The 23,750-nt window shown below is 38.3% G+C and overlaps 1 protein-coding gene across 1 annotated transcript in view; it reads left to right on the top strand.

Moving 5' to 3' along the window:
* The first annotated feature begins 239 nt into the window (after positions 1-239).
* Positions 240-23,750, top strand: part of TMOD3 (tropomodulin 3) — an 83,965-nt gene continuing 60,454 nt past the window's right edge. Inside the window, exon 1 of the mRNA XM_036917771.2 lies at positions 240-624. The gene's annotated coding sequence lies outside the window, so the exon portion shown is untranslated. The remainder of the gene's footprint in view (positions 625-23,750) is intronic.

A 23,750-nucleotide genomic window follows, 5' to 3' on the forward strand; every position in this document is an offset into this window, starting at 1 on the left:
ATGGGAATATAGGGACTATTGCTGCGACATCATCCCTAGTTGCATGCGTAAGGAAGTCACTGAGGTCACTACGCCCTTGAGATGACATCTGCCTGATTTATGCCCCTTTTGTACTCTTCGTCTTTGTCTACTTATCAGTTTTCATGACAGCTCTCAAGGACTCGATGTCATGTCCCTGCATTAGCAACGAAGAGTACAACAGGAGCCCAGCTTCATGTGCCTCCTTAGCAAAGTCAAAGAGGAAATCTGTACCAAAGAGGCTCTAGTTGCTGTTTATAGCTCCCAAAGGTCGAGGGGAGATATTTCCAGTAGTAGAAAGGGTTGCCTCAGGCTGGTGGTGTCCGCACTCTCTTCCAATCCAGCAGACTGTGAAGCCCAGGGTCTGCACTGGGCTTCGCCCCCTCACTCGAACTACAACTCCCAGGAGTCCCCGCGACCCGGGGAGTGCGCACGCGCGTCGGCGGCGGAGGGAACCAGCCCCACAGACCGCGCGGTAGAGGTGGGGAAGCCGCTGTCGGTGGAACCGGGCAACTCCCTGGGAGGCAGACACGGCTGGTCACCGAGGGGCAGGCTGTCCCCGTAGGTCTGGGAAGGAGGTCGGTGGCCCCAGCGAATGCCAGTCAGGTAAGGGCAGCCCGGTGCTTTCCAGGAAGTCAGTCTGCGGGCGCGGGCAGAAGGAGTCGCACCAGCCATGGTGGCTGAGGAGGGAAGGGCTGGCGTCTTCCTGCCGCCGGCACGGTCTCCGGCCCTGCCCGTCGCTCTCCGGGAGTTGGGGGACGCCGAGGGCTGCTTCGGGGCGAGCGGGCCCGGGTGGGGGCCACGGGGCGCTGGGCGTCGCCCGCGGGGAGGCGCGCGAGCTCCTGGGCTGATGAATCACTTGAGGGCCGTCCTCCCCGGGCTCGGACCGGCAGTGCGAGCTCGCCCTGCCTGCCCGTCCCTTCCGACCCGCCGAGGCGTCACTCGGCAGACGACTACCTTAAGAGGGCTTTCTCACCAGGACTCTTCAAAGATTTCTGCTGGTTGAAAGTTGGAAAGAAAAAAAAAAAAGAGGGCACACCCATTTTTTTCTGGTTTGAAATCTGGCTTGTCTTGCATTCGCCGTTTTGGTCTATCTTCTCTGTCTTAGAATAAATTCCTGGCTCCTGTGCAGCACAGCTGGATCGGGCTGTGAAGTTTGTCGTTTGAGGACGTGACTGGGTGGTTGTATTTTTTGCTTCCAGATATTGGTGTATTTATTTCCTCTGCAAGCCTGCAATATGATTACAAACAGCCGCAGGCTTTTTTTTTCTTCTCTTTTCTTTTTAAATATTTAGTTAAGAATGGCATTTCCAGCTTGCCCTTGGCTTCTCTTACAAACCAAAAGTCATCTGGTTGTGAACACTGCAATACAACTTATCCCAGGAGGTCACACTTGAACAGGAAATAGGCCTGTGGAGATTTAAATTAGTTATGTGCGGTCTCCCTTGGTTTGTAACATTTTCGTGCAGCTCATGTTTCTTTTTCTGAGAATTCTTCAGATTAACTTTTTGGCAGATTAAGCTGCTTAATTAATTGGCCTGTCAAAGAAATACTAGGCTTAGAAAAATAGTTTTGTCCAGCCTTTGCTGGTTTCTTCTTTCTGGTTCTTGGCAACTTTTTATCCCATCAGCTTCTTTAAGAGCCTACAATCATTTTGTTATAATAGAATCTCCTTACTAACGCATTACTATGAAAGGAATAAAAAGGGAATTAAAATGTGAGATCTGATATATGTTCTTAGTTTGCTTACTTTTGAATATCACAGTTCTAGTTAGCTCATTTTTAAATGAGGTTACTGGACCAGATGACCCCAAGATTATTCCAGCCCTAAATATCTCTGATTTTAGAAGTTCGTTTATTTTATCTATTCAGGAAACCTTGGCCACACTTGTCATTCCAAGTCCTGGTCTTGGCATGAAGGGTCAGATGATTTCTTGAGGATTTTACTGATCTAATGATCAATTTCCTTTAATCATACTTTTATGACTAATTCCAAAGTTTCATGGTGTACCCTCCAGGCCAAATTATTCTAATTAAAGCTTCACCTAAATTTAAATACATACAGGTGAAATCCATTAGAATTATTTGTTTCACGCTAATTGGATTTTTCAAGTCTCAGCTACTGGCCTATTTAAATAAAACTGAGGTTTAGTACAATAGAAAGGACTTGAATGGTGAAGGTGGTGCTTCTCAAATGTTAGCGGGCATAAATCACCCAGGATCTTGTAGGTTTGAAGAGGGGACCTAGAATGTGCATGTCAGAAGGGAATACTGTAGTTACTGTGGGAGATCACACTTCGAATATCAAGGGTTGGGAGATGTTTTAAAGTGTTTGTAATGATAGTTTAAAGACTGGTGCTGATAGCTGTGATGTTAGATGCATATTAATGGCTTTTCCAACTGTCAGTTTTTAAAAATAATCTTGTTCACTCTAACAAAAATAATCGCTTTCACAAGTTTTCTTTTTTCCTCTTTTTCTCCTTCAAGTTTTTTCTTCTTTTTTCCTTTTTCTCCTTTCCTTCTTTCTGTGCTGTATTCTCTCAGCTTTTTCTTCTCTTCCTCTTCCACCCTCAACTCTTCTCATTCATAGTAATTTGGTAACTCACTAATTCAACAAGTATGTGTTTTGCCGCATCCTGTAGAAGGCACTGTCTTAGACTCGAGGTGAATGCAGACATGTAAGACATGTTTTTTATCTGGGAATTTACTCTCTGAGATTAGGCATGTGTGCTTGTTTGTAGTTCAGAGCACTGCAAGAGCCATCTACAGGGAGTAAAACTGTGCAGTAGGAGTTCAACTTTTACAGTTGTGGGGTGGGAAACAATTGGAGTCACCATTTTTCCCCCATTGATTGGCCATCCCTGTCCCACCAGGCTGAACTGTCTATACTGTTTGAGTGTTTGTGACATACCTACAATAGAATACAGTATAATTTTGTAAATTTATTTGTTTGGAACCTGGGGTGAGCTGAATATCTGAATATTAATTAGATCTAAGTGGTGTCATAGGGTAGGTGAGAGGTGATGGGGATAAAAATATACCTGGGATAGAGCAACAGAGGGAGGGGGAAAGATGAAAAGGTAGGAAGACTAGGGAAGACCTAGTAAAACAGGAGAGAAAGGGCTCAGTATGTTTTCAGATGCCAGTCTAATGTGATCTACTCTTATTATTTAGGCTGTTATTATCTTCTAAAGATCAGATTAGCTGGCAAACTATTTTTCATGCTTTTCAGTGGCTCATAAGTCTAATATGTATGGCTTCTCTTTTGATTAAAATAGTTGAGGGCATTATTCTCCAGACTGTAATAGTAGCTAACACACTATCATCCTCCAGACCTCAGCCTTCCTTGCTGACATTTGATTTACATACCTTACTTCTTATTGATCAATTTTACTTCAAAGCCTCTAAAATCACAACTATAAAATCATTGAGAGATAAATAGTATAGGAAACAGAATTCTTCTGGACCTCTAATAGTCCATTAGGTACATAAAAAAATGGAAGAATCAAACTTGATTTGCTATTTGTGAGAAATTGAACATGACACATACGTTTTTGTCTGTCTCTATGTGTCTGTAATCCATTTAGGTTATTTACAAAAATGAAGGACTAGAAATGTGAATAATCCCAAGTAGCATGTGTGGTATTCTGGGATTTCATTTGAAACAAAGTCACTAACCTGTATGCCACTTTGCATTTTTTTTGTTGAGGTGTAATTAGCATTCAGTAAAATGCACATGTCTAAGTATCCAGTTCAAGGAGTTTTGACAATTTTATACACTATAACATCTACCAAAACAATATAGAAAACATTTTATCATGCCTCTTCTGGACATTCCCCTCAGCCACCACCCTCCAAAAGCAAACACTTTCTGACTCCATACTACTGGCGTCATAGATTTTTTTTGCTAAGTCTTGGACTTAGCATAAATGGAGTCATACAGTAATACAGTTTTGTTGTACCTGGCTTCCTTCATGTAACATGATATTTTTGAGATTTATCTGTGTTGTGTGTATCAGTAATTGTTCTTTTTTTATTTTTTATTGATGATTAGTATTCCATTATATGAATATACCCCAATTTATTTATCTGTTTTTCTCATGATGGATAATTTGGGTTATTCCAGGTTTGGGATATTAGGAGTAAAGTTGTTATGAACATTGTTTTATAAGTCTTTTGTGGATATATGTTTCTATTTCTCTTGTTAAATACCTAAGAGTGGAATTACCCAGTCATAGGGTAATGGATGTTTAACTTTATTAAAAAACTGCCAAACAGTTCTCCAAAGTGGTTTGTGTATGAGTTTCAGTTGCTGCACATTTTCAATGTTGACCAATTTTAGTGCTGTCAGCCTTTTTAATTTTAGCCACACTAAATGATGTAAAATGGTACTTCATTATGGTTCTAATGTACATTTTCTTGATGATTAAGGATGTTGCAAGCTTTATGTGTTAATTAGCTATACTATATCTTCTTTTGTGAAGTATCTGCTTAAGTTTTTGACTATTTTTTCATTGGATCGTTCATCTTTTTCTTGTTTGTAGGAGTTCTTTATATATTATGAGTACAAGTCCTTTGCCACATATATGTATTGACAATATTTTTACCCAGTCTGTGACTTTTCTATATATTTTCTTAATGTTGTTATGATCAGAAATTTTTAATTTTATGAAGTCTGTTTTATGAATTCTTAGTTTTATGGTTACCATTTTTTGTGTCTGGCCCACATTTGCAAAGATATTCTGTTTTCTTACAAATCTTTGTTGTTCTAGGCTTTACATTGAGGTCTGTGATCCATCTCAAATCAATTTTTTGTGTTATGATGGGAGGTAGGGGTTTAGGTTCACATTCCCTTCGTACAGATAGATATCTAGTTGTTCCAACAACATAGATTAAAAAAACTTGCCTTTCTTGGTTAGATTGACTTGGTCTCAGTTGAAAGTCAACTGAGCTACTTTGTATTTTAGTTGTGCTTATATTGTTAGTTCTTAAGCACGGAGCCCTGAATCTTTAAAAATACAAGAACACTTTATGTACCTCTTCCAGGCTGCAGCTAAATAGATTGATGCAGGGCTGGTTACCATGTATTTCCTGATGGAGGAATGCTGATAATGAATTTGAAGTTTAAATGGCTTTCCTGTGGGTTGAGTTAATGGAGTCAACCTTGGTACAGTAGCAGTTGCACCCTACCCATAAGCCAGACAGATATTGGGAAGGAGGAAGGTAATTAAAGCCCAGAAAGATCACCTAGGACTCTATTAGAGCAAGCTGTAAATAGCTTAATACTTTTGTTTATTGACTTGGTCAAAATAGATATATATGACCCATGCATTTTAGTTTCCATCTTTCCACTACGCTACTCCAATCCAATCCTTTAATGACACAATTCCTGAATTTGTTTTGGCATAATGTCCAAGGAGACTTGTTGGTATTTTTTCTTCAGATTTTATTGACTAATACAATAAAGTGATAATGTTATTTTTAATAGAATGTTACCCCAACCGTAGTACTCTAATGTAAATACTTAATTTTTCCTCATTTCCTTCCAGGTTTTATTCATCCACATACATATATTTATATGGTTGTAAGCATAGTGTACATGTTCTCTTGTGTTTGGACATTGAGTGGTAACCAGTGAACACTGTCTCCCATGTATGGGTCACCCTTGTTAGTAGACAAATGAGACTGGAGAGGGATGAGTCCACTAGGGGCCTTAGCAGTGGGAGATCTTGAATCCAAAACTCAATTAAAATAGAAGCAGAACAGAGTTAAGATTTTCAAAGACAGGTTACCCTTTTATGGAAATGCAGGACAACTTTGGTTTCCTTATTCTCTTTCTCTTTTTAATACATAACAACTTTATTGAAATATAATGCACATACCATACAGTTGACCCATTGAAAGCATACAAGTCAATGGATTTTAGTATATTCACAGAGTTCTACAACCATCACCACAATCCATTTTAGAACATTTTCATCATACCAAAAAGAAACCCTTTACCCATTAGCAGCCACTACCCACTTCCAGCTCACCAGCCCTTGGCACCCATTAATCTGCCTTCTGTCTATGGATTTGCCTACTCTGGGCATTTCATACCAACAGAGTCCTACAATGTATATAGTCTTTTGTGACTGGCCTCTTTCACCCTTATCCTCTTAATAGTTTTGAGAATCACTGAAATATTATAGGCAAGGTTCCTTCACAAATGTGCATGCTTTTTGACCTGTAAAGACATACCCTCTCTCAGGTACATGTGTTCAGACATGGACACCTCCTCACTCACGAGGGAGCACAAACACAGCAAGATGAACTTATAAAAGGAAGTAACTGAGACGCAAAGATAACCCTTTACAACAAACAGTTTCAGATGTAGGCATATCTAAGCACTAATATCACTACAAATGTGTACAAGTGAGCACAGTTCCTCAAGTGTGTGTGTGAGAAAATGGAAGAAAACATGCTAGGCTGGGAGAAAGTAACGGCTGAGTGGAGATGGGAATGAATGACAGTGTGATAACAAGTTGAATTTGTTTGAAGTGTATTCTGGTGTTTAAAACACTTTCTAGAGTTTTAGTTAAGATTTTTTTAACCAGTAGCAACTGTCTGACATTTATATATTATTTAATGTGCATGTAGACTTGCAGGTAAGATCATTGTCATTCCTTAGCCTGTAGCACAGCAGTCCTTTTGAGCATGATGTTATTAATCATAATTATAAAGTAGGTGATTTCCATATGGATAATTAAAACCAGCAAAATATTTTGGTTCCCTGAGTATTGTGCTAATCCTTTTAATGGGAAGTTGTTAAGAAATATTTCCTTGATAAACATACCAGTGAAAAGAGAAGACCTCTCAAATGTATACATTATTAAGTCCGGCATCAGGCAGCCCTTACCCAGGGGCAAGCATAACAAGATTTGATATAACCCCAAGATTTATTTTTGTTCATGGTGGGTGATTATGAACCCAAGTTAGTAAAGTTAGTGTTCTTAAAGAACTGTTCTTCCTCCCCTTCCCCCTATTTAATCTGGCCACTGGTGAGTAGACCTGTTTGGTGGGAGGGTGGGAGTGGGTGGGGGTGGGATGGGGGTGAGGAAGAAAGCTTTATTTGACTGGGAAATCAGTAAGTATACAGTTTGAAAGCCCAGCTTCCTCCCACCCCATCCCCCGTTTTTTCCACTCTATCCCTAAGATGTGCAGTTTCTTGGAGAAAGTAACAGAACCATACACCATCAGCAGCTGTGGCACCTTTCCAGATTTTCACCTCTGCAAGGCCTTCAGCGCCGCTCAGTGCTTCTGTTAGTCATTAGTATACCCTCTACATTGCCTTTCCTTTGCCATTTTCTTGGCCCCCATCATAACTCCTTGTCAAGCAGTTGCTTCCTGTTCTCTTAAGACAGTGGACAACTTCCCAAGTGAACTCCTGGGTAGAGTTTGCTCTCCCCTAGAGAAGAGAATTGTCATTGCATTCAGCTCTTAGCCTTCCCGTCAGCCATATCTTTTTTCTATCTTTTCCCACTGGGAAAACAGCTCTGCTTTGTGTCTCCTTTGAGTAGGATACTAGGAAAAGCTCTTCAAAGAAATGTTCGAACTGGTGCCTGAAAGATGTGAAAGTATTTGAACTGAGAAAAGGGGAGAAAGGCTATTTCAGGTGTAGTGAACAGTATGATCTGAGGGCTGGAGGCAGAAAAGCATGAAACTGTTTCTTTGGCTGTAATACAGGGTATGTAAAGATCTGTCTTTCCTTTATTTTCCTGCTTTCCTTTCCCTGTCTCCCTTCCCATCTTACCTCCCACCCTTTTGAGCATGTACTTTGATCTTCTAGCTGAGTGTGTACTTCTCCTCCCCAACTCTTTAGCTAAATCTGTCCTTCCCTGACCCCCCACAGTGATCTCTGAACTTTTGTAGCACTAATTGCCAGTACCATTCTTTTGTCAGTTAATTATATATTGCCTTGATTAAAAAAAAAGTTTTATATGTATGTCTCATTTTCCCCAGTTACGTGTATCAAGGTTCTTAGGTCTCAGGGAACCCAGTCCACCGAAGCTAGCTTACCAGAAGGTCTGCTGGGGGCTGGGAGTTGTGGTGGGCTGGTACACTAGGCAAGTGGAGGTACAGCTGGAATCCAGAGCATGCACTCAGAAAGCCCCTGACCTCTTTCTCTGTCTGCAGCTTGCAGGGACTCTTCGGCTTCTTTCTGTGCCTCTGCTTCATTCCAGAACATTAATTTGGATTTTTGAAAATAACCACGTTTATCTATCTTGATAACTGAGATTTTTGGCGCTGTATTAAACCCTGCACCTGAGACAAGTGCCCTCCTCCCTCACCCTAGCCCCAGCCCTGTCTGTTCTATACTTTATGGACTGGCTTTCTCTGCTTTCTCTTGGCTTTTGCTTTCTTAGCTTCAACTAAAGCGACTTTGGCCATCTGTGCTGCTGTCTCCATACTGGATAATATATTTGATCCCTCATCTTAGGTTTCATTTCTCAGCTTTCCAAATTCCTGGAGAAGAATTGGTTTTGATCTATCCTGCTTGGGCTTGGGGTACACCCCCACCCTCACCCCTGCCCCTGCCCTACCAAACTTGTATAAAGTGGGTATCATTTTGGTTGCTCAGTCTGTGTGCTTCACAGGGCCTGGGGTAAGGGTGGTCTCAGACAAGGGGTTTTAGGCCTGGTCATCTCCAAACAAGCTCACTTTGGTACCAGAAGTCAGAGGGAAGTGATCATGCCTTACCTTTTTAAGAGTACTATGGTCTCTTAATTTAGTATCTGTTTGTTGCTATGACTCTCTGACCGTTTGACCATTAGGATTAACTTGTGGGATAACAGGCCAGTTAGAGCAATATTTTTAATATTTAAAATAATATTACTAGAATCTGTTTTATCATGATATGAAAGATTTCTAATTTTAGAGCAAATTAACTTTTTTAAACATTTTTCAAATTTCCTAGTTCAGAAAGAATAGGGGAGTGTAATATTGATAATCAGGTAAACAAATAGGGATAATAGAGCTTTCTGACTCTGACCCCCATCCCAATTAGGATATGGTAAAATCAAGTACTCCTATTGTTGATCTCAAAGCTTACTGATGCCCCTCACCTTATTTTATTATACATTTAGTGTCTACTATGTTGCAGGCACTATATTGGGCTGATAATATAAAAATAAGTGCCTGCCTTCAAACTACTTAGAGCCTATAGTAAAGATAGATATGACACAAGTGAATATAATATGGTGAGATAAATCTCAATAGGAGTGTGGGCAAAGTGACTTAACATGTTCTACTGTTTTCTTTGTGTATATCAATCTCTCACTTTTTTTTATATTCTCTAATTCTCCTTTTTAGTCTTCATCTCTCTCACCCAATCTCTGCAATTAATTATCTGTATTACATGGATCACAGTATAGTAAAATACCTCATTTACCTAGCATGAAGTAATGAAGTCTTCCTTAAAAACAAATTTTGAAGATAATATGACTTTATTAGCTAATACTACGAACACTTGTCCTGTAACAAGATTGGTTCTAAGTGATTTATATTTATTAACCCATTTAATGAGATAGGTACTATTGTTATGCTCGTTTTACAGATGAGAAAACAGGACAAAAAAGATAGTTCACTATCTTGCCCAAGGTCACAAATTGAAATCTTTCAAAAAATATATTTTGAATGTCTTTTTTTTGTAAGGTATATCACAAAGCTTTTTCTGGTCTTATTAATTAAATGGACGCCTCCAAACTCAATCAAGATGATTTGGAGGACATACAATTTATAATTCATTGAGTGTGTCAGTTATTCTGTTATTGAATTGCCTTCTGAGGTTGTTGACAGTTTATAGGTTAATGGTACTTGGATTAAATTGTTACATACTTTTGTTTTACTTGATAGTTTCTCCTCTTTTGCCTCCAGCTGTGGCTTCTTGTTACCAGTTACTGTTACTTCAGTAATTTGCTACTGTTAATGTGTAATGTGTAGTAACATAAAAACATGGTAGAAAGTGTTTCATAGAGGGAGTGTGATATAGTGTAAAAAGCATGGATTTCAGGGTCAGGTTCAAATCTCACATCTTGAGAAAGAAGTTATATATGTCTTTGGGCAGGCTTTTTATTCTTCTGAACCTCAGTTTTTCATGTATGAAATGGGAATAGTAATGTTTTGCAGAGTTATGATGAAGAGATATAAAAGGTGCAGTACCTGGAATACAGCATGTATCCAAATAACAATTGATTCTTTTTCTTTTCATTATATTGGAATATGGAATATGACCTCTTGGTTAATTTGAGAAACTCAGGTTAGAAATGAATGAAATGTGTTTCCAAGATCTAAGTAAAATACACACAGTTTTTTTCTGTCACTTAAAAATTTTAATTTATAATTGGTGTCATAGGTGTTAATTTGAGAAATATTATCCTGAATTCCTGTTTTGGATCCTTATACTAAGCTCTCAGCAGCCCCCTATCCTCTGCATTTAATTAAGTTGCCTTTTACTTCTGTGTGGCTGTCTTGATTTTCCTTGTTTGCTATTAAAGGAAAAAGTGCCCTTAAGCTTTTTAAAAGAACCTATGCAAAGCAGGCCCTATGACCCTGGGGGCAGTAAGCCAACCTTCTTGACCAATAGCAGTGATTTCTAAGACTTCCTTTCTTTCATCAGTTCTGCTTTTTTCAACTGTTACTGATCTGAAATATTAATTTGTTTTTCTTTCTATCCCCATCCATTCCTCCTTCCCCAAAAGCTACCCCTGCCAGCTGTTTGGTTGGTCCTCATTATTCAGTAGTTTTATATGGTCTGCCATTTACTGCATGTGTACATGTATTTTTCAAAGGCTGTATTTCAGTTTTCATTATTTATAGGGAACTCTTCTAACTTAATATCATGAAATTTCAGTTTTTGTACCAGAGGTTTTGTGCCTTCTGTCATCAAATCCAAATAAAAACCTGTGATACCCCTCTTCTTACTAGACACTCCGATGCTTGCAAATACTTCAGCTCAAGTCACCAAATTTTTTAAGCAATTTTATTATGAGGCATAATTCACATACCATATAATTCATCCAATTTAAGCATATAGTTCAATAATACCAAGTAACTTTTCCTGTGAAAACCTTCAGTGCTGTCTTGTCTGTAGAGGGCAGTCATCTTGTCCTCCTTCCTGTTTCCTAAGATCACTTGTGGGGAGTTATGGGGATATAGGCATTGCTCCTTGCTGCCACACAGTACTTCAAGTAGCCCATCTCTTGGTTATTGCTGCCATTCCTCTTCTGGATATTACAGTACCTCAGTAAGAATGAGGTTCTCTACATGTGGGACCACAGGGTCATGGTGGTGGGGCAGTGCCATTTTCTTGAAGAATGGCTCCCTTTTGCCCAACTGTTGACCAAGGAACTCATTTTCTCTACTGAGGTATTACCTGTGTGGTGAGAATTATGCCCTAACTCCAGGGCCTATCAGATCTCTTCGATTGGTTCTATATTCCCCATTTTCTTCTTGAGACATCAAGACATGTAATGCAAATTGTAGGCTTGTGCCTCTTCAAACATTGTAACTGCTGTGTGGTAGTCTGAAAATTAATTTGCTAAAGCAAAGCTTGGTATATACCTAGTCTTCTGAAATTGATGAGAGTAAAACCTGTGGTATCCCTCAAAGTCACAAGTATGCTGTTTCTCTAGAGGTGTGTATGAAATGCCTTCACATGGAGGAGTGAAGCATGGTCCGTTGAGGAGCATGCATTCATACCCATTGGTACCAGACATCTGAATCAATGGCAGGTATTGGGGCTAAGTGGTGTTGTGTACCCTGAGCATTGTTGACCTTCAGAGTAGGGAAGAGACTAAGTAGGGTTGGAGGAACTAGGAAAGGCTTCACAGAGGATGTATGTATGCTGGTCTTTGAAGGGTGTGCAGAGTTGGGATAGGATGGAGAAGTAAAATTTGGGGATGGGTTAGGGAGGATTGTTGAAGAGCAGTGCACACCATTGTGGGAAACAAATGAGGCAGCCATCCTGATTAGAGCAGAGGATTCCTAGTAATTCTTAGTGAAAATAAGAAATTGGAGTTTTACCCAAATCACCTGAGAAAATCAAAATATAAACACCTAACAAAGATTCTAGGCAAATGAATGAAATGTAAAAGCACTGTTTCAGGAAGCACATTCAGGTGACTATAAGCAAGATCATTTGAGCAGGAAAACCAAGAGTTTAGAGTCAGCAAGGAGTTTGGCTGTCCCCAGGGGCGAGGGCTTGGTAAAACATTGTTTTTACTTCCTCTCTTTATTAGACTCCAGAAATTTCACTAGTAACTGGAACCATTCCTGGAAGTGGGGCGGGGGAGAGGGGCTGGGTCCAGAAACAAAGTTTTGAAGACCTGCACCAAACTTCAGAAAAGTTACTTCTTTCTCTTGAAGATTCCTTAGGGAAAAGGAAAAACCACCCCCCAACCAGCTTTAATCCCAGTTTCAGAGTTTCAGTTAAATAGGGCCTTTGGTTCCAAGCTGTGAATTTTGAAGGAATATATAATTATATATCTCTTTAAATGATTTTTGCTATTGGTCTTATAGATGTTAGGGGTTTTTTAAAAATCAGTATTCTGAAATTCTCTTAATAGAACTCTTTGGTGGCTAATGCTTATTGCTGTTTTGCTTTTCTACCAAGCATTTTTTTATATTACCTGGTGTGACATGCATCATTTAGAAGTCAGAGACAATATTTGATACTGTTTTTTTCATACATAGCATCGAAATGCAACAAACAATTGAGTTTTTTAATCTAAAAATAAAATTGCATGATACCAAACTCAAAAGGCACTACTGGTTATATAGTGAATACTCTTTCTATGTCTTTAGCTCTCTGTTTAGTCTCTGGTTCTTGTGTATCTTTCCAGTTATTCCCAAGACACTTCTTTTAAAAGCTGAGTAATCTTAGACTTTTAGATTTGGAAGGACATTAGGGGTCACTTGTTAACCATTACAGTTTCTGTGGTAATGGAGAAAAGTGGGCCAGATTGCAGAATAGACATGCATGAATAATATGGTTGTGTGATCCCTCTAAAATTCCTTAGATTATCAACATCTGAAATGAAAGCCTTTATGAAGTCTGTTTCCCAAAGGCCCTTTTCCTAAATTCTAAATCTGTTTTCCTAACCTGTTTTAACTATTCTAAAGTTTTTTATCTAATTGTTGTTGGGCAGCTGCATCTAGGGAGGTCACTCCCTGTGCATTAGGTGAAACCTCAGCCTGGATGGGAGAGAGTTCTTGATTTTCCTGATTGAGAAAGAATTCTCCAGTGTTAGTGAGGCAGGAACTCATTAAAGCGATAGTAGTAGTGAATGGCAGCAGCCATGCAGGCAGTAGAGAGCAAGGACAAACAGGGAGAAAAGGTTCCAAATTATTGAAGGTTTTCAAGAATGGGGCAAAGGGCAGAGGGGATGGGGGAGTGTGTGGGAGGATGGCTTGACATGTGGTCTCATGATGTCTATCTCCAGTGAGAGACATTGTGTCATCAACCATAGTCTGTCCTTTAGATATTCTGTAAGATAAACTTAGCACAGGGATTTCTTGATCCTGTTTTCTCCAAGATAGTGGTTACCCTTAAGCGGTGGGGATGTATCATTTAGGACTACTGGCCTTGCCTTATCATAGGGTCCATTATTGCCTGATTACCAAAGAATACATTAGTAATCTTACCTCCTAACTCCTTGGTTTTTAAAATGAAATTTGAGCCTTAAGATGTAGTTCCTCTTGTTCTTACTATACTATTTATATTTTTGGCATTTTTCATCACAGGCAGAAAAAATTAATCATGATGGCTGCCCCATGTCCCTGCCCTACCTCATTATATCTTCCAGTACAGTCTTACTCTTGAGTGTCTTGGTTTTAAATTTAATTAAAATAGAGACAATGGTTAGAAACTTACAATTTTTTTTAAAAAAGAGAGAATGAAACAAAGAACAAGGTAGAAATGAATGTGCTACTTTAGTATTTTTACTGGATTAATAAAATTTATATTTAATTTTGTGATTAAAAATTTTTTGACATTTATTCCTATGATTTATGATGTGTTGGGAATGGATGTTTTAATAGAAATGTTTCTTATTTTATTAATGGGAAAGTAGAAAATGGTCTGTAGAAACTTGCTTTATTTAGTGACTTTTCAGAAAAGCATTTATTAAATATGGTCATTCCACTTCTATTATTTTTTAAATTTTTTATTAAGGTATGATTGATATACACTCTTATGAAGGTTTCACATGATAAAACAATGTGGTTACTACACTTACCATATTAACAAGTCCCCACCTGTACCCCAATGCAGTCACTGTTCATCAGTGCAGCAAGATGCCACAGATCCACTATGTGCCTTCTCTGTGCTACACTGTTCTCCCCATGATCCCACACACATGTGTACTAAACATAATACCCCTCAGTCCCCTTCTCCCTCCCTCCCCACCCACCCTCCAACACCCCTCCCCTTTGGTAACCACTGGTTCATTCTTGGAGTCTCTGAGTCTGCTGCTATTTTGTCCCTTCTGTTTTGCTTCATTGTTATACTCCACAAATGAGGGAAATCATTGGCATTTGGCATTCTCCGCCTGGCTTATTTCACTGAGCATAATGTCCTCCAGCTCCATCCATGTTGTTGCAAATGGTAGGATTTGTTTCTTTCTTATGGCCAAATAGTATTCCATTGTGTATATGTACCACCTCTTCTTTATCCATTCATCTACTGATGGACACTAAGGTTGCTTCCATATCTTGACTATTGTAAAAAGTGCTGCGATAAACATAGGGGTGCATATGTCTTTTTGAATCTGAGAAGTTGTATTCTTTGGGTAAATTCCAAGGAGTGGGATTCCCAGGTCAAATGGTATTTCTATTTTTAGTTTTTTGAGGAACCTCCATATTTCTTTCCACAATGGTTGAACTAGCTTACATTCCCACCAGCAGTGTAGGAGGGTTCCCCTTTCTCCGCATCCTCGCCAGCATTTGTTGGTCTTAGTCTTTTGGATGCTGGCCATCCTTACTGGTGTGAGGTGATACCTCATTGTGGTTTTAATTTGCATTTCCCTGATGATTAGTGATGTGGAGCATCTTTTCATGTGTCGGCCATCTGAATTTCTTCTTTGGAGAACTGTCTCTTCATATCCTCTGCCCATTTGTTAATCGGGTTATTTGCTTTTTGGGTGTTGAGGCGTGTAAGTTCTTTATATATTTTGGATGTTAACCTCTTGTCGGATATGTCATTTACAAATATATTCTCCCATACTGTAGGATGCCTTCTTGTTCAGTTGATGGTGTCCTTTGCTGTACAGAAACTTTTTAGTTTGATGTAGTCCCATGAATTCATTTTTGCTTTTGTTTCCCTTGCTTGAGGAGATACGTTCAGGAAGAAGTTGCTTATGCTTATATTCAGGAGATGTTTGCCTGTGTTGTCTTCTAAGAGTTTTATGGTTTCATGACTTACATTCAAGGCTTTAATCCATTTTGAGTTTACTTTTGTGTATGGGGTTAAACAATAATTCAGTTTCATTCTCTTGCATTTAGCTGTCCAGTTTTGCCAACACCAGCTGTTGAAGAGGCTGTCATTTCCCCATTGTATGTCCATGGCTCCTTTATCGTATATTAATTGACCATATATGGTTGGGTTTATATCAGGGCTCTCTAGTCTGTTCCATTAGTGTATGGGTCTGTTCTTAATGCAAGTACCAAATTGTCTTGATTACTGTGGCTTTGTAGTAAAGCTTGAAGTTAGGGAGCATAATCCCCCAGCCTTATTCTTCTCAGAATTGCTTTGGCTATTTGAGGTCTTTTGTGGTTCCATAAGAATTTTAGAGCGATTTTCTCTAGTTTGTTGAAGAATGCTGTTGGTATTTTGATAGGAATCGCATTGAATCATTGAATCTATAGATTGCTTTAGGCAGGATGGCCATTTTGATATTAATTCTTCCTATCCATGAGCACAAGATATGTTTCCATTTATTGGTATCTTCTTTAATTTCTCTCATGAGTGTCTTGTAGTTTTCAGAGTATAGCTCTTTCACTTCCTTAGTTAGGTTTATTCCTAGATATTTTATTCTTTTTGATGCAATTGTGAATGGAATTGTTTTCCTGATTTCTCTCTCTGCTATTTCATTGTTAGTGTATAGGAATGCCACAGATTTCTGTGTATTAATTTTGTATCCTGCAACTTTGCTGAATTCAGATATTAGAGCTGGTAGTTTTGGAGTGGATTCTTTAGGGTTTTTATGTACAATATCATGTCATTTGCAAAGAGGGACAGTTTAACTTCTTCCTTGCCAATCTGGATGCCTTTTATTTCTTTGTGTTGTCTGATTGCCATGGCTAGGACCTCCAGTACTATGTTGAATAGAAGTGGGACAAGTGGGTATCCTTGTCTTGTTCCCGATCTTAAAGGAAAAGCTTTCATCTTCTCGCTGTTAAGTATAATGTTGGCTGTGGGTCTGTCTTATATGACCTTTATTATGTTGAAGTACTTGCCCTGTATATGCATTTTGTTAAGAATTTTTATCATGAATGATGTTGAATTTTGTCGAATGCTTTTTCAGCATCTATGGAGATGATCATGTGGTTTTTGTCCTTCTTTTTGTTGATGTGGTGGGTGATGTTGATGGATTTTAGAACGTTGTACCATCCTTGCATCCCTGGAATAAATTCCACTTGATCATGATGGATGATCTTTTTGATGTAACATTTTGTTGAGTATTTTTGCATCTATGTTTATCAGGGATATTGGCCTGTAATTTTCTTTTTTTGTGGTGTCTTTGCCTGGTTTTGGTATTAGAGTGATGCTCGCCTCATAGAATGAGTTTGGTGGTATTCCCTCTTCTACTCTTTGGAAAACTTTAAGGAGGATGGGTATTAGGTCTTCACTAAATGTTTGATAAAATTCAGCGGTGAAACCATCTTGTCCAGGTATTTTGTTCTTAGGTAGTTTTGTGATTACCAATTCGATTTCGTTGCTGGTAATTGGTCTGTTCAGATTTTCTGTTTCTTCCTTGGTCAGCCTTGGAAGGTTGTATTTTTCTAGAAAGTTGTCCATTTCTTCTAGGTTATCCAGTTTGTTAGCATATAATTTTTCATAGTATTCTCTAATAATTCTTTGTATTTCTGTAGGGTCCGTCATGATTTTTCCTTTCTGATCTCTGATTCTGTTTATGTGTGTAGACTCTCTTTTTTTCTTGATAAATCTGGCTAGGGGTTTATCTGTTTTGTTTATTTTCTCAAAGAACCAGCTCTTGCTTTCATTGATTCTTTCTATTGTTTTATTCTTCTCAATTTTATTTATTTCTGCTCTAATCTTTATTATGTCCTTCCTTCTACTGACTTTGGGCCTCATTTATTCTAGTTTCATTAATTGTGTTTAGACTGCTTATATGGAATTGTTCTTCTTTCCTGAGGTAGGCCTGTACTGCAATATACTTTACTCTTAGCACGGCCTTCACTGCATCCCACAGATTTTGCAGTGTTGAATTATTGTTGTTATTTGTCTCCATGTATTGCTTGATCTCTGTTTTTATTTGGTCATTGATCCATTGGTTATTTAGCAGCATATTGTGAAGCCTCCATGTGTTTGTGGGATTTTTCATTTTCTTTGTGTAATTTATTTCTAGTTTCATACCTTTGTGGTCTGAGAAACTGGTTGGTACAATTTCAATCTTTTTTAATTTACTGAGGATCTTTTTGTGGCCTAGTATGTGATCTATTCTTGAAAATGTTCCATGTGCACTTGAGAAGAATGTGCATCCTGCTGCTTTTGGTTGTAGAGTTCTGTAGATGTCCGTTAGGTTCATCTGTTCTAATTTTAACTTCTGTTTCTCTAGTACATAACAACATTGGCCTAAGTTTGACTTCATTATTTACTTTTTTTGTTGTTTAATATATCTGTTCTGGTTTGTCAAGTCACTTCCCTGAAAGTTTTAACTTTATTGTTTTGTGCTTATCTAGCATGATTCAGCTTTCATATTTTCCTGTCTGTGTACTGTTCATCTTGGCAGTGACAAGGGCAAGTCACTATATTGTTCCTAGCATTTCCTAAGATTGGACTCTGTTAGAGCCAGAAGAGACCTGAGTGGTTTAGCCCAGGGCTGAAGTGAGCAGGCTTTATCCTCTCTCCATTTTGCATCTGGCAGCAGTGGTTGCCTGAAGACTGAGGCAGAATCTGTCTGTGGGAAAAGGCTTGTTGGCAGTGTCCGTTGTGAATGTGGACCCATCCATTGTCATATCAGGAACTGTATTTTGGCTATTCCTCTTTGAATCCAAGAAACTGAGAAGTGAGGTTACTTGCTCAAAGTCACAGAACCCCTAAGTCCATATGTCTTACTGACTAGTTCAATGCTAGGAACTAAGTGCTAGGCTTTTTCACCCTAAGAATTCTGGTGTTCCTTCTGGATTTTTTTTCCTCCTCAAGTAAGAATTGAGTTCTGTTAGGTGCTTAAATGTGTCACATTTTTGTTGTATCTTTGGGAAAGACTCAGTATTCACCAGGCAGTTTAAAGAAAGAGAGGATTTTCCTTATTTTAGCAAAGAAAAGGGGCTTGAGTTACACAGTCTGGCTAAAATTGAGAACTTCCATTTATTATTAAAGTTGAAGGTTTTTCCCATTAAATTTTAAAAACTTGCTGCTATCTTAACACCATTACAGTCCAACCAGACCCACCCTCCCCAAAAGGAACAGGGAGGGAGTAGAATTTTATTAGAAAAGAAATTGTTCTAAACAAAATCTGGTGTGGATGGATTTAAATATTAGTAGAATGAGACAAACAGGGAGACACTTTAAGAATTTTTCATTTGAGACATTTATCCAGTGTACTGCTTGACATGTTGGCCAAGATCATGCATTATTTTGCAATTACAAATACAAAAAACACAATGCAAATAATAGTAGCTGTATACTATGTGTATATTAGTATTTATTTTATAATCATTGATGTGGGCAGTCTTCATATAAAAAATATCCTCTCTGGCATTTTCCCCATCCTGTGAGCTTGTTTTAGTGGTTTAGATTAGTTGTGATAATCCCTTAGAGTGCTTCCTCCCATGTTTTACCAAGACCTTACCTTGTTAAAGTCTATAGAATGCTGAGACAACTTTCATAAAGGATATTTTGATAACTTATTAACTGTTAATCAGGTTTGCAAGTATTGCTAATTACAACCACATACACCTTCACCTAGGCACATTTTGTTGCAAACAGTTGATTTCTCCCAGGATAGTTTCCTCATTTTGAGGCATATTTTTTTTTTCTTTTTTTTTTTTTTTAACTAAGGTATCATTGATATACAATCTTATGAAGTTTCACATGAGCAACATTGTGGTTTCAACATTCACCCATATTATCACATCCTCACCCCCCACCCCGATTTCAGTCACTGTCCTTCAGCATAGTAAGATGCTATAGAGTCATTACTTGTCTTCTCCAAAGTCATTACTGCCTTCCCCGTGACCTACCTGTGTTGGGAGTGCTAATTATAATGCCCCTTAATCTCCTTCCCTTTGGTAACTGCTACTTCCTTCTTGGAGTCTGAGTCTACTGCTATTTTGTTCTGTCAGTTTTGAATTGTTGTTACACTCCACAAATGAGTGCAATCATTTGGTACTTGTCTTTCTCTGCCTGGCTTATTTCACTGAGCATAATACCCTCTAGCTCCCTCCATGTTATTGCAAATGGTAGGATTTGTTTTCTTTTTATGGCTGAATAATATTCCATTGTGTATATGTACCACATCTTTATCCATTCATCTACTGATGGACACTTAGGTTGGAGGCATATTTTTCTATATAAATGCATTTTCAACTGAAGTGATGCACTTCATAATCTTTATTATGGCACAGTTGTTGACATATAGCATTGCTAGAGGATAGGGTTCTACACACTCATGGATATAAAAAGGGAGCAGAGATAGAGAAAAGACACATCCTAGTGATGGATCCTTTTTAGGGTACCATTCAGGCTGTGTTCTAATGATGGAAGGTGGTGAAGAGGGTCTGAGGGAAAATCAGGTTTACTTTTCACTGTATGCCCAACTTGCTGGTCGTCATTTTTGTAAGTTGAGAGACAGCAACAATGTATCAAAAGAAAATTAAAAGTGTTAAGTTGTACTTACATTTAGCATTAAATCTACCATTGACTATTATAGTCTCTGAGCCCTATCTGTGCCATGTCTTTGGTTCTTGTAGTCTTCTAAATTCCAGTTTGAGAAGCATTTATAAAGTGGAGAGAACAAGGATCTGCAAATACTTTTCCTCTCACTCCCATGGTCTTTTTCCTCTCCCAGTGTCCTTCCCTCTAGTCCAATGCTCCCTCCCCCAGGACAGTGCATTAAATATAATAGGCACTTAATAAATGTATACCAATATGTACTGATTTTAAGATTGGGAAATTGGTAAGGTTGAGAAGGAGAGCTTTTCAGAATGAAGGAAAAAAACCTGTTCTGAAGCCCAGGAAGTTCAGAGCTGATGAAACTGAGGAAAGATGTTACCATTTACCTTTTCTTCACTGCATAAAATTCAACTTGCTCTCAGTATGATTTCTTTTAGACTTAGCCTAGTTTATTTTAGGTTTTTTATTCTGTTCAGTGCTTACCATCTTGGTGGATTAAGAAAATTCTTGCAAGAGGAAGAATGAGTCATAGTGATACTTCCCTTTGGAAGAAAAAGAGAAAGAAACCCTCAGATTAGTCTCTCCGTTATATACTTGGCAGGGATTCAGCCCTTTGATTGATGGCTGAGCACTGAGAAGCTTTCCCTGCAGGCCACCACATCTTTGGTCTGTCCACTGTGTGACTCGTGCAAGGCTCTTAGGTTAACCAGTGGAGATCAAGAGCTCTATAATGTTATTACCCTGAGAGATTTGTTCGTATGATGTCATTTCTATTTTAAGATTTTTTTGAGTTTGCAACAACTTTTAGAGAAGCTTTCCTAGTCTACCCAGTCTATTAAACAAACCAAAAAAAAAAAGGACTGAAGAGCAGTTGGTTTTTGAGAAGCTGGGTGTGCTAAGGGTACAGCTGTTGTGGCACTCATTGGTGGTAGGCAGAGTGCGTTCCTCTCTGACCTGGCCTTGGATGTCTGATGCTACAGCCTGACCAAGAAGAATAAAGAGAGAGGAGGTGACCTAGGACTGTGAGCTGATTTGGGCTTTGAGAAAAGGCTGCCAGAAAAGGAAGTGGGGCACTCACATGGGAGGCACAAAGTCTCAGCAGAGTCTTACTGAAAGCTTGGTTTTGGAGTGGTATGAGTAACCTTTGAAGTATTTTCTTCTCACAGTCACAGAAATGATCTGGCTTCTTTGTACTTTAAGGTTGCCCTTAGTAACGTGCTTCCAATTAAATCTCTTCTTTGTCTTGGCCCTATCTTTGTTTTTCTGTCCTGTCCTCACACTTCAGACTTAATTTTCTTACCTTATGTTTTGGGGATGTTTAGATCTCATTTTTTTTAAATTCAAGATGGTGACAGTAGCAATCGCAGGGAAGACAGGGGTGCTTGGGTAATCTCATTCTTGGGTTGGTTCGTTTCCATGGAAATTTTACACAGAATATTCATTTTCTCAAACTTCTGTTTGGAAAACAACTGCCTCATTCAGCTATGCCCTCCCTCATCTGGTCATCCACAACATCCCAAGAACTCTGCAAAATCATTATTTAATGTAATGTCTTTTAGGCTCCTTTGTATGAAGGCAGTGGACAGAAGGACAGATTTAGTATCCAATTTATTTCCCTTAAAAATGTGTTACTGCCCCGGAAGATGACTGATTAGCCAGAGACGGGTAAGATTCCTCAAGGGAGGAACAACCTAAGACAGGCACAGTCGCAGGTGGTGGCCATCAGGTGAGAAATTGGGGATCAACAGAGGTGGGGCTTAGAACCTCACCTCCCCCCTGTTTTGAGAGAAATCTGCATTCGTGGATGTTTTGTTGCCCTTGTCTAGCTTGGATTAATACTTAGTCTATAGGCACACACCTGATCATCTACATTTGCCCTCTTACAGCACTAAACTATGTTTTCTACCTTTATCTTGCATCTACCTACCACTTCAGCATTTTATTAAAAATAATAATAATAATAATAATAATAATAAGGGAGAAATGTGGGATTCACATATAAATCAAGTATAAAAATCAAACGAATAATCATAATTGACCTGATTGTTTATAGTTCATGATGCATGATCAAAACCGAAAGTTTCTGTGATGACTGCCCTTGCACTGTTCACCATGTAAGAACTTATTCACTATGTAAGAACTTGTTCACCATGTAAAAACTTGTTCGTTATGCTTCAGAAGATTGGAGACTGTTGAGAATTAGGCTTGGGGTTGATTAATGATTGTGCATTGAGTCCCCTATACAGAATTTTATTGTTATTAACAACCATATGATCAATAAATATGAGAGATGCCCTCTCAAAAAAAAAATGTGTTACTGTAAGTAATATACACTATATACAACTAAAATAAAATGCTTTTCATTTTTTAGGTGGTAAATACTGTGCATAGTGCTTTGGACATGGTAGACACTAAGTACATTTTTTGGCTAAAATTAGTGTTACCTAGAATCAAGCTCATAAAGAGAATGTTCTTCACACCAGGAGAGATGAAACTCAAGCCTAACATTAAAGAGAGAATTTAGATTCTTTAAATGTTAAAATCTCTAGGCAGAGATAACTTGGTTTAAGATTGTTGCCAGATTAATTCTGAAGCTAGTTCCAAACAAAAGAGAAAAAAGGTTGTTGGTTTGAATTTTTTAACCAAAGCAAATTGAAGCATGTACTTAGTGAAGTTATTGAATGGTGAACCGTATCCAGTTCAAAAGATTACATGGATATTTATCTAGAGGGAATATTTTGATCCTACTATTATGTAATAGTGTCAACATTGAAATACTTTTATAACATGTATATAAGATAAATGTATGTTATTTATTAAATGTATGTATATAAAATAAATATATTTAATCACTGAAACTTCTTTAGCATGAAAGAATCATGAGATTACCAGTCAATAGTCAATACCTAAAATAAAAACACAGAGCTGAATTAAGTACTGTAATAAAGGAGAGCTATGCTGGCTAGGTACAGTCTCTCTGAGCAAGGAGACCAATTTCTTACATAGGGTTTTTGGGATGTGTGCATTTCCGGGACTGGCAAACTTCCCAAGGCTGCAGTGACATCATCTACAGAAGCATGATTGTTTGGGTGACTCTGTTGATTGGTTGGTTGGCACTCAGAATAATGTTTACTGGGTGAGTCTTTTCCTGATTGGCTGACCTTCAGAGGTGAGAGGCAGATGGTGATTAGTTGGCTTACAAAAGCAAATTGTTGATCTTTCTGTTTTTTACTAGTTACCATGGCTACTACAGAAAAATCAGTCTTTTCTGTGTTTGGGGGAACTTTAATTCTCAACTTCTAATACATATAATTATTTGCACATATATTTAATTTTTTTTTGAGGTATAACTTAAAGGGAGAAAATTTTAAGTGGATAGCTTAACAAATTTTCTCTATATATATATATATACTTGTGTAAATACTACCCAGTGACGATAATGGCACATTTTTATCACCCAAGAATGTTCTCTGATGTCCTTAACTAATCAGTGCTCCCCCCGCAGTAGCTATATTTCCAACCCCATGATTATTTTTTACTGTTTTTGAGTTTCATATACATGATAGCTTATAGATATATTATTATATGTCTAGCTTTTTATATTCCTTTCAACATG

Source organism: Manis pentadactyla, chromosome 11 (genome assembly GCF_030020395.1).
Source record: "Manis pentadactyla isolate mManPen7 chromosome 11, mManPen7.hap1, whole genome shotgun sequence".
Taxonomy (NCBI): Eukaryota; Metazoa; Chordata; class Mammalia; order Pholidota; family Manidae; genus Manis; species Manis pentadactyla.